This window comes from Salvelinus sp. IW2-2015, linkage group LG23 (assembly GCF_002910315.2).
Source record: "Salvelinus sp. IW2-2015 linkage group LG23, ASM291031v2, whole genome shotgun sequence".
Taxonomy (NCBI): domain Eukaryota; kingdom Metazoa; phylum Chordata; class Actinopteri; order Salmoniformes; family Salmonidae; genus Salvelinus; species Salvelinus sp. IW2-2015.
In genome coordinates this window covers 35,509,490-35,524,570 of record NC_036863.1, presented here as the reverse complement: position 1 = coordinate 35,524,570, position 15,081 = coordinate 35,509,490, and the positions used below count along the sequence as shown (strand labels likewise).

Below are 15,081 nucleotides of genomic sequence, written 5' to 3'. Positions count from 1 at the left end.
GACCTGGATCAGAGCTAGCTGGCTGAGTGGGACCTGAATCGGAGCTAGCTATGTGAATGGGACCTGATTCGGAGCTAGCTAGTTGAGTGGGACCCGTTCAAACCTTCCTTGGTAGTATATGAGAGGTGACGGATGTGTCTGGCATCCACTACCAATACAGCGTATCGATTATGTGGAGCCATGTAACGCATTATAACTTGGGAGGTTGCAATAACTGAACTTGCTAGATTTCTAGTTAGCAATATTTGCGCTATCAAGTCAGTAGCTAGCTATAGCTAACGTTAGCCCACCTCAATCAACACAAGCTAATGCTAGCTAAGTGTCAGCATCCCAGATATATCTAGCTACTAGTTAGCTAGCTAGCTAAGCAGTACCAAAGTAACAGAAAATAGTCTAGACGCGTTGTTGAAAAGCTATGATTGTTAGCTTTTCATCATTGTTTTGATGATGATGCTGTTGCTAATTAGCTAGCCAGACAGTCTCTTCTAACCCAACAGCAGCGGGGCTAGTGGCTTTCCATCTTCACCCTCCCGTTTCAGCATTTTGGCAGGCTCACTGCGCATGGCCATTGAATGAAAAAATTTAAACATTGCAAAGCGAATTGATGTAGAAAACGCACATCCACCCATTCCGCCACAAGGGAAGAGAGAGGAGCAGATTAAGAATTCCCACACAGGAAGCGGAATGATCTAACTTTCCGACAGCTAGCTTTCAGACAACCAACAACCCGCTGAAAGCGCCACAACACAACAATAACGCGGAGAACACGTCATACTAGCAAGACAGGCCATGGCAGCCATAGCCAGGCCACTAGAGCCGAATAAACTTTTCCTTTAAATCCCGTCCTAACATGGTCACTCTCTCTGACCCCTGCCTACAGCGAACTGAAGTCGGAACTCGTCGAAATCTGGCAGTGAAGTAATTTTGGCATGTACCTGTTTTTGTCGTCAAATCAAACGACCGCTCGAATTCATCAGATTTCTTCAGCAGTCCCCTAGCCAGACAATGAAATCAAAACGTCCGATCATCAATTCTAATCATGATCGTGACGTATACGCAGACAGGAGCCAATTAGATCTCGAAATCAGGGCTGTGACATTCAACCCAGTAATGTCCCGCCCAGCGATGACTTTGTGGGTAGGAGAGAGAAAATATTTATACTGAACAAAAATATAAATGCAACATGTAAAGTGTTGATCCCATGTTTCATGAACTGAAATAAAAGATTCCAGAAGTGTTCCATACCACAAAAAAGCATATTTATCTTTTTTTTTAACCAAATTTGTTTACATTCCTGTTAGTGAGCAAATCCCCCTTTGCCAAAATAATCTATCCACTTAACATGTGTGGCATATCAAGAAGCTGATTAGAGCATGATAATTACACAGGTGCACCTTGTGTGGGGGACAATAAAAAGCAACTCTAAAATGAGACTCGTTTCAGGAAACTAGGCGTATGTCACACATCACTACTTCACAGGAGGCATTTGAACGTAAACATTATTTTTTCCCAAATGCATTGATTGACAGAAATGCCTTCTGGAACATTTGAACTTTCATGTGCCATAATAACAAATGTACATGCCATCTGTAAATCCGAATACAATTGCTGAATTACATGCCTAGATGGCTTGCCACAGGGAAAAAAAGACAGGAACCTTCCCGCTAGCCATGATTGACTGAGATAATGGATGGGCTAGACATGTCAAGAGATGAGTTCGGATTGGTCTGATAGGCTAGACATGCCGAGAGATGAGTTCGGATTGGTCTGATAGGCTAGACATGCCGAGAGATGAGTTCGGANTAGACATGCCGAGAGATGAGTTCGGATTGGTCTGATAGGCTAGACATGCGGAGAGATGAGTTCGGATTGGTCTGATAGGCTAGACATGCCGAGAGTTGAGTTCAGATTGGTCTGATAGGCTAGACATGCCGAGAGATGAGTTCGGATTGGTCTGATAGGCTAGACATGCGGAGAGATGAGTTCAGATTGGTCTGCAATGTATCATGCTTTTGTCTATTACATGATTTGCTCAGTATGCGCTGCCTTTTTTAAAGATATCATGAAGAACTCCAACGTGGAAGTTGACTGAGTTTTAAAATTAGTGGAATGTCCAGTGGAAGCAGAGTATGATAGGTAAGGAGATGGATAATTGCAAATGTTATGCGCAGGGAGTCGAAAAGAGAACACCTCTCTCCGGATTACATCTTCAAACTATGGGTAACCATGTCATCCGTGACAGAGAAGCATTCATCTATGTATATCAGTAAGAGAGTCTAGCTAGCGACATTTTCAGATATTATATGTTTCTAATTTTGTTACAAAGACATTTTCATTGCAAGTTAAAGCGTCCTGTTAGCTAGCTAGCTAACATTAGCTGACAGGCTTGCTAGCTAATGTTACATGTATGATCTGTGTAGTAATAGTATTCGTATCTCAGAAAGTGATTTGCATTGCTAGTTATAGCCTAATGTTAGCTAGCTAGCTACCATTGAACCTGGTTGGTTAAATTCAGTTACCTGCAGATACATGCATGGTAGTAACATTATGAATTGGGATGATGGTTCATTGTTTAGCTAGATAGCTAGCTACATGTATAAACAAAAGACTACTATGCAAGTAACCATTTCACTGTACTATTTACACCTTCTGTATCCTGTGCATCCTGTGCATGTGACAAATAAACGTTGATTTTATTTGATATAGTTTGTGCTTACCATAGACGGTAATGCGAAGAACAACATGACCTGCACCAAAGTCAAATTAGGATATAACATTACGCCAACGAGACAGTGTCCAAGTTCTACAATTTTCCAGTAGAAAGCCCTGCTTTTATTTCCTCACACTCACAACTGTAAGCTATTTTCTGTAATTAGCTCGCCATCAACTTGGAAATAATTATATTTTTGTGAGTTTATTTTCCTGTAATAATTAATAAAAATTTGCTAAAGTTAAGACGCTGTCAGCTATGATATGGTCATGATTTGAACAGGCTAGCCAGCTAACTTAATGTTAGCCAGCTAACAAGCTAGAAACAAACCAAAACATTGGTTAGAAAGTTGCTTTTTGTTTCCTGGTTTGCTGGATTGACAAATCCTAAATTCATTTTTAACAGATGGGTTACTTGGTGTTAAAATACACCAGTTATGCTATTTTGGACGACCAGGCGGCTGATGTCATGCAGCCTGTCGTTTTTGTGTTTATACTTTTTCATAGCGACAAGTTTTATGTCGGACGACAATAGAATGTTCATGATGTCACTCTGACAACTGTCTATGTTGATAGAAGTAGTATAAACCAGCCTTTAGTCTTGAAATCTTTGGTTGTTTAGCACATGGCCTCGCATGTGAATCCTTAAAGAGATGGGTGGGGCTAAGGCTTAAGAGGGTGTAAGAAAACATTTAAGAGCCATTTTCTCAAAAGTGCYGTTACAAATGTATTAACTATCAAAGCAGAATTACTTTCCCATTGTTCCTCAACTGTTGACTCAGCTGTTGCCAGAAAATGTAATGTACATTTCTCTACCATAAGCCGCCACCAATGACGTTTCAGAGAATTTGTCAGTAAGTCCAACCTGACTCACACTGCAGACCACGTGTAACCACACCAGCTCCAGACCTCCACATCCGACTTCTTCACCTGTGGGATCATCTGAAACCAGCCACTCAGACAGTTGATAAAACTGAAACGGTAATATCCAAGATGACGTAGCAGTCAGACGTCTTTGTCCTTCGTCTTGTCGTGTCCCATGTATATATCTTTTTTATCTTTTTCTAAACCTCAACTTCAAAATACTCTCCTGCAACCCGCCTCACCCAATGTGCTGTGGATCTGTTTTTTCTAAAGTATTTTTATTTACCTCGGAACCAGAATCCCCCAACAGAAGCTAGCCAGCTCACTAGCTACTAGCTAGTAGTCAGCTAACCACTGCTAGCGGTCATCAGCTAACCTTTAGCTTGGAAAGCTCTCTCTAGGTTTGTACAACGCTACTCACATCAGAGCATACCGGACCTATTTTCTCTCCATGTCCTGGATTCCTACCACAAGCTCTGAACCTTTTCACCTGGATCATCACAGCTAACTCAATGAAATCCGAGTGATACTCTGGCTAACGTCTGTCCCGAAGCAAGCACCAATTAGCTGAGCTAGCCCCTGCTAGGCCATTCTCCCGGCTAGCTGAAGAGGCCCACAGCCACTCCTGGGCTACAATACCTGGACCCTTCTACTTCACGACTGGACTACCTACGTAACCTGCTCGAAGGGTACTCAGCTGGCCCCTACGTCGCGACGTCCCTGAATGCCCATCTGCTAGCCCGCTAGCTGTCTAGAGCATATTGGACTGTTAGCTGAATAGATCCATCGGCCAATTTCTTGGGCACTATACCTATTTTGCCAATTGGACTTGGACCCCTCTGCTACTCGGAACCCTACTAATCCATCACGACTGGTTCTATCGACGTCACCCACGCGGAGGCTAAATCAGACTTTCCTCCATCGCAACGTCCCTCTAAGGCCTTCTGCTAGCTTGCTAGCCCCGGTCTGCTAGCTGTCTGAATCGCCGTGTCTCCAGCCAGCCCAACAACTCACTATGATCACTCGTCTACGCATGCCTCTCCTAATATCAATATGCCTGTCCATTACTGTATTGGTTAGTGTTTGAAGGAATTTATTCCTATATGTTCATAACCTATTTAATTATACAAAGCAAACACTCTGTCCATTTATAAGAATTTGTTAAGATCCTTATTGCATAAAATAGACATAGACCCATGTCCAAATTAATCAATAGTGTTTATTCTCGAGAGTACTCTGACATGCATATACAAAACTTTTTCTTTTTATCCCTTCTTTTACTAACGCACATACATACACACTAATCTGGATTATCTCCTGAAGCCTTTTACCAGTTTATTACCCCTTAGCTGACCAGTTCCACCCCCCCCCCCCCCCCCCAGATACGGAAAACCTGGAGGGGGTCTCTTCCCTGTCTCCTCTTATCTTCACAGACTTATAGCTGGGTCGGTTCAAACATAGTTTAATGATCCACAGAGTTTTCTTTAAGCACACACACAGATATTCCTTTCTAACCCCTCCCTAACAAATAATCCCAATGGTTAACTTCTTATGGCTGAAGGGGCAGTATTGATTGAGTAGCTTGGATGAAAGGTGCCCATATCAAACGGCCTGCTCCTCAGTCATAGTTCCTAATATTTGCATATTATTATTAGTATTGGATAGAAAACACTCTAAAGTTTCTAAAACTGTTTGAATTATGTCTGTGAGATGTTTTGTTCTGTTGTTATATTTCTATGTGTTTGGCCTAGTATGGTTCTCAATCAGAGGCAGGTGTCAGTCGTTGTCTCTGATTGGGAGCCATATTAAGTAGCCTGTTTTCTATTGTGTTTTGTGGGTGGTTGTTTCCTGTGTTAGTTTTAGCACCATACGGGACTGTTTCGGTTGTTTGTTTGTACTTTTGTTATTTTGTTCAGTGTTCTGTTGAGTTATTAAATATCTCATTATGGACACTTACCACGCTGCACATTGGTCCGATCCTTGCTACTCCTCCTCAGACGAAGAGGAAATCCTTTACAGTAGTTTTCTATTCAATGCCATTACAGTATACATTGACTTAGGACTCAAATTGCAGTTCCTATGCCTTCCCTTAGATGTCAACAGTCTTTAGACATTGTTTCAGGCTTGTATTCTGAAAAATGAGGAAGTAAGAGCAGTCTGAATGAGTGAACCCTAAAGTGTCACAGAGCATTTTCATGCGCGCGACCGAGAGAGATAAAGATACTTTATCGAACAAAAATACCATTTATTGAGAAAATGAATGTCTGCTGACAGTGCGAAGATCATCAAAGGTAAGGGATCTCTATTTCTGACTTGTGTAACTCTTCTACTTGGCTGGTTACTGTTTGTAATGATTTGTCTGCTGTGCTATGTTCTCAAATAATCGTAAGGTATGCTTTCGCCATAAATAATTTTTTTAATCTGACACCGTGGTTGGATTCACAAGAAGTTAATCTTTAAACCTATGTAAAATATGTTTTGTTTTCTGAATTTTTATAATGAGTATTTCTATATTTGAATTTGGCGCCCAGCAGTTTCACTGGCTGTTGAAGAGGTGGGACACTAACGTCTCACGTACCCAAGAGAGGTTAAAGTTGCTGCAGTTAAAAAGCTCGTAGTTGGATCTCGGGATCAAGCTGGCGGTCCGCCCCTGTCCCAGCCCCTGCCTCTCGGCGCCCCCTCGATGCTCTTAAGTTTCTGGGTAGAATTATTTAATAATTTATCTTAACCCTTGATAAAATATTCTAACAATCCACTCTTAATGATAATTCATCCTGACATATCAAACACTATATGTAAACAGTAATTTTATACAAAAATATACCAAAACAATACATGTATTTACATTCGATTTATCCATTATACTCAAAATCAACCACACAAAAAAACAATATATGTATTTACATTGGCTGTTCCAAYTCCACAGCTCTGGTTGATGTGGTGTGGTGCATCAGATTCATAACTCTTTTTGTCAGAATTTTCGTTATAATCTTCATAAAAAAACAACAGTCTAAACATAAAAACAAGAAGGGACCTAAATATTAAAAAATGTCTCAAAGTAGCCGGATCATTCTCTGTCTGGGAACCAGTATTCCTCTTTCCACTGTTCAGAGCACGTATTTCATCATCTGTAGTGTCATCGATTTCTCCAGAGTCCTGGAAATGAGACCTTTCACACCCAGAATCAAACAGCATTCACACAGAACCAAAACACTCATACAGGTGAAAGTGGCCCACAACACAGTGAACATGACAATTTTCCATATCCCAAACCTACTGTCAAATCAATTTGTAAGAACATTATCTACCCCAGAGTTCTCTGCCAGGGCCTTGGTCACTGATCCGTCTGGAGCTGTGTTATTTAAAAAAGAAACCTACAGCAATGAATCCCAATCATTCTACATACCACGCCCTTTTCTGCCAATTTACATATCGAGAGTCAATCTATTTTACCAGGCCATGAGGGAGGTGGCGGATAATTGCTCAGAGAACTCTTTACTGCATCCCCATTCTCATTAACAAATCTCTGTTCCTTATAATAGATGTCATTAATCCAATCCATATTTATTTTTATTGTCAACCATCAATATAATGTAGTGGTTAAGTCTTCACCTATTTGATCCATATTTTTGTATTAATCTGTAACTTCCCTGACGATGCCAATAGCATCCAACTAAACTCCCATCCTGGTCAAAACTCCTCCTGAAACTCCTCCTATAACTGGCCTCTGATGACTAACTCGAACTGGTTTGACCAATAACCCCGGGTCGCAATTTCCTGACCACCCTTTTTGGTAGTTTCTGTCGTATGCGTCCTTTGCTGGTATGAGCCCACCCTACATCAGTTATAGGTGCTGTGAGGTTAAGAATTGTCTCCTGTACTTCCAAACCTAACTCCGTCACATTAACGATTACCTCTCAGCCATTAACATCATCTAAGTTCTCGGTGCCATTCTTGTGTCTATAACACTGGTACTCATCAGGAGTTAAAGTGAACCGAGGTGGGTTGGCCGAGTACTTCAATCTGGCCATCCCAATCCCTGTACAGTTATTCAATCTGGCCATCCCAATCCCTGTACAGTTATTCACCTTTCTGGACCATTCCCAACCCTGTACAGTTATTCAATCTTGGCATCCGCAATCCCTGTACAGTTATTCAATCTGGCCATCCCAATCCCTGTACAGTTATTCAATCTGGCCATCCCAATCCCTGTACAGTTATTTGCTTTCCTAGGGAATTGTGTAATGTTTACCTTAAATCCTACATCATGATCTTCTTTGACTCCTTATTTTGTTAGTCACTTATCAGTGAATTATATAGTTGATCTTTTACTTCTTATCAATGACAATGGCGTCATATAACTAGTACCTCCAGGTGGTTGATTTGGATAATCAGAAAGGTTTCAAAGACTAGGATGCAGCTCAGAGCCCCTACTCTTCCCAAAAACCGCCAACCCTCTCCTGCCCTTAGTCGGTCTGCTAGGTACCATCCCATACTCACACTTCTAGGAGCACACATAGTGTGGAACTGTCGGGGTAGGAAATCTTCGTTTAAGGAGGTAACCCCCGGACCTTATTGGTCCTCGGTTCTTCTCCTAACTCTATGTGTGATCAGCAGTGCTTATATGGGTACATACCTTCTTGCAGTGGGTAACGTGGACCCAAGTAACTCTCTCAGCTATTCTAATGGCTAAGGCAGTGGTTTAACATAACCTGGTATGAACCTTCTCAATGGCCTGCATCCCGTCTATTCTCCTCAGCGTCTATTCCAACCTCAGGGACTGGTTGGATTGAGTGAATCACCTTCTCCTGTCATTCACCTGTTGGACACAAAATCTTGGACATACGGGTTTGGTTAACAAACATTTTACTGTGTTCTATCTGATTATAACTTCAACTTCTATGCAAACTTGTTAGCTAGAAAATATATTTTTTTATTAGTTTATTATCCATTAGGCCATAATATAATAAAGAATGTAGATGTAGCTGGTCTGTCATAATATAATAGATAATAGATCTAACTGGTCTGTCATAAAATAGTAGAGACAGTAGATCTAGCTGGTCTGCCATAACATAATTGAGACAGTAGATCTAGCTGGTCTGTGATAATATTAGTGAGGCAGTAGATCTAGCTGGTCTGTCTTAATATAAAAGAGGCAGTAGATCTAGCTGGTCTCATAACATAATAGAGACAGTAGATCTATCTGGTCTGTTGTTTTTAATAGAGACAGTATATCTAGCTGGTCTTTCATAATATAATTGAGACAGTTGATCTTGCTTGTCTGTCATAATATAAAAGCGATAATAGATCTATCTGGTCTAACATAATATAATAGAGATAATAGATCTAACTGGTCTGTCATAATATAATATAAGTAGTAGATCTAGCTGGTCTGTCCTAAAATAATTGAGACAGTAGATCCAGCAGCTCTATCATAATATATTAGAGACTGTAGATGTAGCTGGTCTGTCATAATATAGTAGAGACAGTAAATCTACGCTCGAGTCTTCGCGTAATATACTTGAAGACAGTAGAATCTAGCTGGTCTGCATAATATAATTGACGACAGCTAGATCTAGCTGGTCTGTCATAATAAACTAGAGACAGTAATCTAGCTGGTCTTTTGTCAGTATAATAGAGAAGTAGATCTAGCTGGTCTGTCATAATATAATAGAGACAGTAGATCTAGCTGGTCTGTCAAATATATAATGAGACAGTAGATCTTGCTGGTATGTCATAATATAAAAGAGACGTAGTCGAGGCTGTCTGTCATAATATAATAGAGACAGTAGAGGTAGCTGGTCTGTCATAAATAATTGAGACAGTAGATCTAGCTGTTCTGCCATAATATAATTGGACAAGTAGATTAGCTGGTCTGTGATATTATTTAGTGAGGCAGTAGATCTAGCTGGTCTGTCATAATATAATAGAGACAGTAGATCTAGCTGTCTGTCTATATAAATAGAGAAGTAGATCTAGCTGTTCTTTCTGGTATAATAGAGACAGTAGATCTAGCTGGTCTGTCATAAAATAAAAGAGGCAGTAGGGCTTAGCTGTCCTGGATCTGCACAGCTCTGCCAGGGCCTGGGATCGAGAGAGACACTTAAGTGTTTTAGTACTATATCTCTTGACACAATGATGAAAATAATCATGGCTCTAAACCTTCAAGTGCCATACTGGATCTCTTCCAACTAAACTACTGAAAGAGCTGCTTCATGTGCTTGGCCCTCCTATGTTGAACATAATAAACGGCTCTCTATAACCGGATGTGTACCAAACTCACTAAAAGTGGCAGTAATAAAGCCTTCTCTTGAAAAGCCAAATTGACCCGGAAAATATAAAAAACTATCGGCTATATCGAATCTTCCATTCCTCTCAAAAATTTAGAAAAAGCTGTTGCGCAGCAACTCACTGCCTTCCTGAAGACAAACAATGTATACGAAATGCTTCAGTCTGGTTTTAGACCCCATCATAGCACTGAGACTGCACTTGTGAAGGTGGTAAATGACCTTTTAATGGCGTCAGACGCGAGCTCTGCATCTGTCCTCGTGCTACTAGACCTTAGTGCTGCCTTTGCACCATGTATCACACTTCTTTTGGAGAGACTGGAAACCCAAATTGGTCTACACGGACAAGTTTCTGGCTGGTTTAGATTCTATCTGTCGGAAAGATATAGTTTGTCTTGTGAATGGTTTGTCCTCTGACAAATCAACTGTACATTCGGTGTCCTCAAGTTGTTTTAGGACACATTGTTTTCACTATATATTTTCCTTTGGGGATGTCATTCGAAAACATATGTTAACTTTCACTGTATGCGGATGACACAAGCTGTACATTTCAATGAAACATGGTGAAGCCCAAAATTGCCCTCGTAGAAGCCTGTGTTTCAGACATAAGAAGTGGATGGCTGAAAACGTTCTACTTTTACCTCGACAAACAGAGATGCTTGTTCTAGGTCCCAAGAAACAAGAGATCTTCTGTTAAACTTGACAATATAATTTGATGGTTGTAAAGTCATCTCAAAAAACTGTGAAGGACTCGGCGTTACTCTTGACCTGATCTCTCTTTTGACGAACATATCAAAGACTGTTTCAAGGACAGCTTTTTTCATCTACGTAACATTGCAAAAATCAGAAATGTTCTGTCCAAAATGATGCAGAAAATTAATCCATGCATTTGTTTACTTCTAGGTTAGACTACTGCAATGCCTACATTTCCGCTACCGGATAAAGCACTAAATAAACTTCAGGGCTTTCTAGGGAGTTTTTCCTAGCACCGTGCTTTCACCTGCTTGCTTGCTGTTTGGGGTTTTAGGCTGGGTTTCTGTACAAGCACTTCGAGATATTAGCTGATGTACGAAGGGCTATATAAAATAAACTTGATTTGATCTAGCTGGTCTGTCATAATATAATAGAGAATAGATCTAACTGGTCTGTCGTAATTTAGTAGAGACAGTATATCTAGCTGGTCTTTAATTTAAAAATAAAAAACAGTAGATGTAGCTGGACTGTCCTAATATAATAGAGATAATATATCTAACTGGTCTGTCATAATATAATATAGCAGTAGATCTAGCTGGTCTGTCATAATATAATGAGACAGTAGATCCAGCAGCTCAATCATACTATTATAGAGACGTAGATGTAGCTGTCTGTCATAACTATAGTAGAGAAGGTAGATCTAGCTGGTATGTCATATAAACTAGAGAAGTAAATCTAGCTGGTCTTCCGTAATATAATTGAGACAGTAGATCTAGCTGGTCTGTCATAATACAATAGAGACAGTAAATCTAGCTGGTCTTTTGTCGTATAATAGAGAGAGTAGATTAGCTGGTCTGTCATAATTAATCGAGAACCACTCAGACACACTCATTACGTCACTGGTGATGAGTACTATAATATTTCATTTTATATTATAGAGACAGTGGGAGTAACATATATTTGAGCTTTGATCATGTCGACTCATATTTATATTTGCATTATGATGAGGAACGGAGTCTAGAGCTGAGATTTCTCTGATAAATAGAACTGAGACTAGTTCCAATGTCAGTCTATGATACGAATCTAGTGTCTGTCAAGATTAGAAATTCAATATTTAGACTCAGGGGGCTGTGTCATTGAGAAACATATGTTTAGACCTCTCACAGGTCTTGTGAATGTATGTATGCCTGGATATTAATTAGTGGCGTAGATCATAGACTGCTGTCTATTATAATAGAGAAGTAGATCTAGCGGTCTTTCGTGTATAATGAGACAGTAAGATGTACTGGTCTGTCATAATATAAAATAGGCAGTAGATCTAGCTGGTCTGTCATAATATAATAGAAGCAGTAGATCTAGCTGGTCTGTCATAATAAAATAGAAGCAGTAGATCTAGCTGGTCTGTCATAATATAATTGAGAGAGTAGATCTAGTTGGTCTATTGTGATATATTAAAGACAGTAGATGTAGCTGGACTGTCATAATATAATAGAGATAATAGATCTAACTGGTCTGTCATAATATAATTGAGAGAGTAGATCTAGTTGGTCTATTGTAATATATTAAAGACTGTAGATGAAGCTGGTATGTCATAATAAACTAGAGACAGTAAATCTAGCTGGTCTTCCGTAATATAATTGAGACAGTAGATCTAGCTGGTCTGTCATAATATAATAGAGACAGTGGATGTAGCTGGTCTGTCATAAAATAATTGAGACAGTAGATCTATCTGGTCTGTCGTAATATAATAGAGACAATAGATATAGCTGGTCTGTAGTAATATGTTTGAGACAGTAGATCTATCTTGTCTGCCATAATATAATTGAGACAGTAGATCTAGCTGGTCTGTCATAATATAATAGAGACAGTAGATGTTGGGTCAATGCAAAAATGTACATTGGAGAAATTTCATTTGGTGAGAAAATGCAATATTAATACAATATACTTTTTATATACACCACTCCATTGAAACTACAATGAAATGATAGCAGCAATTCTTAAAACAGTTACGGACAGGGATCGAACACATGAACTTCAGTCTTTGAAAATGATGCCATAAAAGTTGGCAACCATGCCACTTCTGTTCTATAAATGTGCYAACAGGGATTGAAGGCATGTTCTTCAGATTACAAGACCAAATGATTTAGCACATCTCTGTTTCCTGCTAAGAATTTCAACATTCTGGATAGGAGTTGGGTCAATGCAACAATTTAAAATGGAGAAGCTGGGGATTGAACCCAGGACCTCATACATGCGAAGCATGCGCTCTACCACTGAGCTACATCCCCTTTCTGTAGAGTTTCTATGGCGTGAGGAGGTAAGGCAATAAATAGGCCATAGTAGCGAAGTAATTACAATTTAGCAAATTAACACTGAGTGATAGATGAGCAGATGATGATGTGCAAGTAGAAATACTGGTGTGCAAAAGAGCAGAAAGTAAATAAAAACAATATGGGGATGAGGTAGGTAGATTGGGTGGGCTATTTACAGATGGGCTATGTAACAGCTGCAGCAATCGGTTAGCTGCTCAGATAGCTGATGTTTAAAGTTAGCAGTGTTGCCAACCCTCAGTAAGGAAAGTAGCTATGGCTGTCCTAAAAGTCGCTAGAAGTCGCTAAATGACGTCATCCCTAATTTGCATAATTGGCCATGTGCATGTAATTGTGACGGACGCTGTAGGAGAGAGGAGAGACAAAAAGTGAGTAAAAAACACCCTAAAATGTTTAGAACTACAAATGAACTTTCTTCTGTCGATTCTGTTTTTTTATGTCACAATTCCAACCCTCCTTTATCCTGGCTCGGGACCGGAAAAATTGACCCAAAAGAGACACTCTGGCGGAGTTACTTATTTTTTTATAACATTTTTTTTTTCGTTTTCTTAATTTGGTTTGGTTTTTAACCTTATGGTCCACTTAGGAGCCTACAACAAGTCACAGTAAAACATGAACATTTTTAACCATAACATTTTTTTTTTTGTATACAATCTACATTAACAATCTAGATGACCAAAAAGAGACAATAGAAAAAACTGTCAATGGCAATGTGAGAAGATTATGGTAACTAGTCTGGCCCTAATTCAGGTTTATAGGTATTTTTTTAAATGTAAGCCAGGCGGGAACATCCAGCTGCGGCTTCCCGCATGCGCGATTCATTTGCAGTCTGGACGCGGAGGGGTGAACATCTTCTGCTCTGACTGCAGCTGGGAGGGACTGCTGTGTGAGGACTGGGCCACCTGTGAGTGCTTTTGGACGGGGATGGGGCCCACGGCAGCACCCGCTTCACGTCAGAGTCAACAAAAGTCTCAAATAACACCAGAAAAAGTCGCTATATTTGTCGCTAGTCGCTTTTTTGAAAATGTGTCGCTAGAGGAGTCTGAATACTTGCTAAATATAGCGACAAAGTCGCTAAGTTGGCAACACTGAAAGTTAGGGAGGGAAATATATGTGCCCAGCTAAATACACTCGACAGAGAATTAACTTTGGCCCTCAACCCCTTACTATAACAGCTGTGTTGCCATATTGATACATCTTTCTTTTAGACAAAGTCCTCCAATGAAAGACATTTATTCCATGGAATCATGTGTCTTTCAGTAAGGCACGGATGGATTTGAACCCATGATCTTCGGTTTACAAAGACGACGCCTTACCACTTGGCCACCATGCCACTCTATGCAGCAAGATATTTATCAACATTCTGGAAAGTAGTAGTTGTGTAAATTGAATTTGGCACACAAATAATCTCAGTGGAGAATCTTGGGATTGAACCGAGGACCTCATACATAAATAGCATGCACTCCCCCTCTGAGCTTTCATCCCATTTCATTTGCAGATAAAAAGCAATATTAATAAATGTACTTTTTATATACACCACTCCATTGAAACTACAATGAAATGATAGCAGCAATTCTTAATACAGACACGGACAGGGATCGAACACATGAACTTCAGTTTTGAAAATGATGCCATAAAAGTTGGCAAACATGCCACTTCTGTTCTATAAATGTACAACAAGGATAGAACGCATATTCTTCAGATTACAAAACCAAATTATTTAGCACATCTCTGTTTCCTGCTTAGAACTTCAACATTCTGTAGGAGTTGGGTCAATGCAACAATTTAAAATGGAGAAGCTGGGGATTGAACCCAGGACCTCATACATGCGAAGCATGCGCTCTACCACTGAGCTACATCCCCTTTCTTAGAGTTTCTATGGCGTGAGGAGGTAAGGCAATAAATAGGCCATAGTAGCGAAGTAATTACAATTTAGCAAATTAACACTGGAGTGATAGATGAGCAGATGATGATGTGCAAGTAGAAATACGTGTGTGCAAAAGAGCAGAAAGTAAATAAAAACAATATGGGGATGAGGTAGGTAGATTGGGTGGGCTATTTACAGATGGGCTATGTAACAGCTGCAGCAATCGGTTAGCTGCTCAGATAGCTGATGTTAAAGTTAGCAGTGTTGCCAACTCCTCAGTAAGGAAAGTAGCTATTGGCTGTCCTAAAAGTCGCTAGAAGTCGCTAAATGA

At 39.9% G+C, this 15,081-nt stretch overlaps 2 non-coding genes across 2 annotated transcripts; both read right to left on the bottom strand.

The window, feature by feature from the left end:
* Positions 1 to 12,769: 12,769 nt before the first annotated feature.
* Positions 12,770 to 12,841, bottom strand: trnaa-cgc (transfer RNA alanine (anticodon CGC)). The gene has a single exon. It is a non-coding gene; the product is annotated as a tRNA-Ala (tRNA).
* Positions 12,842 to 14,674: 1,833 nt separating this feature from the next.
* On the bottom strand, positions 14,675 to 14,746 carry trnaa-cgc (transfer RNA alanine (anticodon CGC)). Its single transcript has one exon. It is a non-coding gene; the product is annotated as a tRNA-Ala (tRNA).
* Between the last annotated feature and the right edge of the window lie 335 nt (positions 14,747 to 15,081).